Source organism: Neophocaena asiaeorientalis, unplaced genomic scaffold, assembly GCF_003031525.2.
Source record: "Neophocaena asiaeorientalis asiaeorientalis breed wild unplaced genomic scaffold, Neophocaena_asiaeorientalis_V1.1 scaffold179, whole genome shotgun sequence".
Taxonomy (NCBI): domain Eukaryota; kingdom Metazoa; phylum Chordata; class Mammalia; order Artiodactyla; family Phocoenidae; genus Neophocaena; species Neophocaena asiaeorientalis.
Genome location: NW_020172775.1, coordinates 431,392 through 432,544, shown reverse-complemented (window position 1 = coordinate 432,544; position 1,153 = coordinate 431,392). Strand labels below are relative to the sequence as shown.

Here is a 1,153-nt window from a genome sequence, read left to right as displayed (position 1 = left end):
CGTTTACTCCGCACGCGCGCCGGCAGTCCGTTCTTCCACCTCGATCCCCGCCCCTTTGCCCGCCTGGGGAGGTCTCCAGTTGCTGCGTCGACTAGCGTTCCCTAGAGGGGGCGGGGCCGAGAGCCAGGGAAGATGCTGGGCCCAGGGAGAGGGGCGAAGGGTCCCCATCCCGTGGAGGAAGTACTCTTCTAAACCGGGACTCAGACTTTGGGGTTTTAACCTTTTTATCGTTTAACATGAGAAACACTGAAACCTGACTAAATCAAATAGATCCCACGGGGCTCAGAACACCGAGACTGAAATCCCGCCTGGCCCTGCAAGCGCCCCTTGCCATACTTTAGCCCGCCACTGCGCTGGCCTTGATGCTCCTCAAGCGGGCGGACTGAACCGCAACAGTGGGGAAATTCTGAGAGGGAAGCAGGGTCTGCGTGGGGCGATCCATCTGTGGGCGGAGGCAGGATCTGTAGGGAGGGGAAGCCTGCCTCGGTGGGGAGCAGGATCTGCGTGCGGGGAGGGTGTTCCCGTCTGAGGAAGGACGTAGAGTGTCTGGTGAGAATTCTGTCAGATGGGGGAAGCTAGGCCTGGAGGAGGAATCTTATTCGAGAGAAACGGGGGTGGGGCAGGGTCCGTGGGGAGAGAGGAGTCCTGTCTGAGCTGAGAAGGAGGGAAGCAGGGCCTAAGGCTGGAGCTGGCGGAGGAGGGGTCCTGACGGAGAGGAAAGCAAGATCAGTGGGAAGGGATCCCGTCGGAGGTGGGAGTGGGGCCTGTGGGAGGGGATCCTCTCTGAAGTCACTAGGCACGGAGAATACTTGAGGCAAGGGTGCCTTGGAGCCTCTGCCTGGGGTGGGCCTTCGTCCCTGTGCAGGGCTCCTCAGTCCTGCGGTTGCCAGTCCAGGGGGAGGCTTGGGCGGCAGCTTTGAGACGATGCAGAGAATCTGGAGGGCCGGCACGTCCAGCCCCCAGGCCCTACTCCGCCTCCCGCGGGCTCGACCGCGCAAAAGCTTCAGTGGAGCGGGGCGCAGCCGCCCCCACCCCAGCTCCCCTAGGCGCCCACACGCGGTGTAGGTGGCGGTGGTGGAAGCGCGTCCGGCGCTGCTCTTGTTCCCGCAGGGCCTGGGGGGAACTCGGGCCCATTGTCTCCGCGCCTGCCTTC

General features: G+C 63.6%; 1 protein-coding gene across 1 annotated transcript in view; it reads right to left on the bottom strand.

The window, feature by feature from the left end:
• Positions 1 to 1,153, bottom strand: part of TRIM28 (tripartite motif containing 28) — a 20,815-nt gene that overhangs the window by 5,959 nt on the left and 13,703 nt on the right. The gene's annotated exons all lie outside the window — the stretch shown is intronic.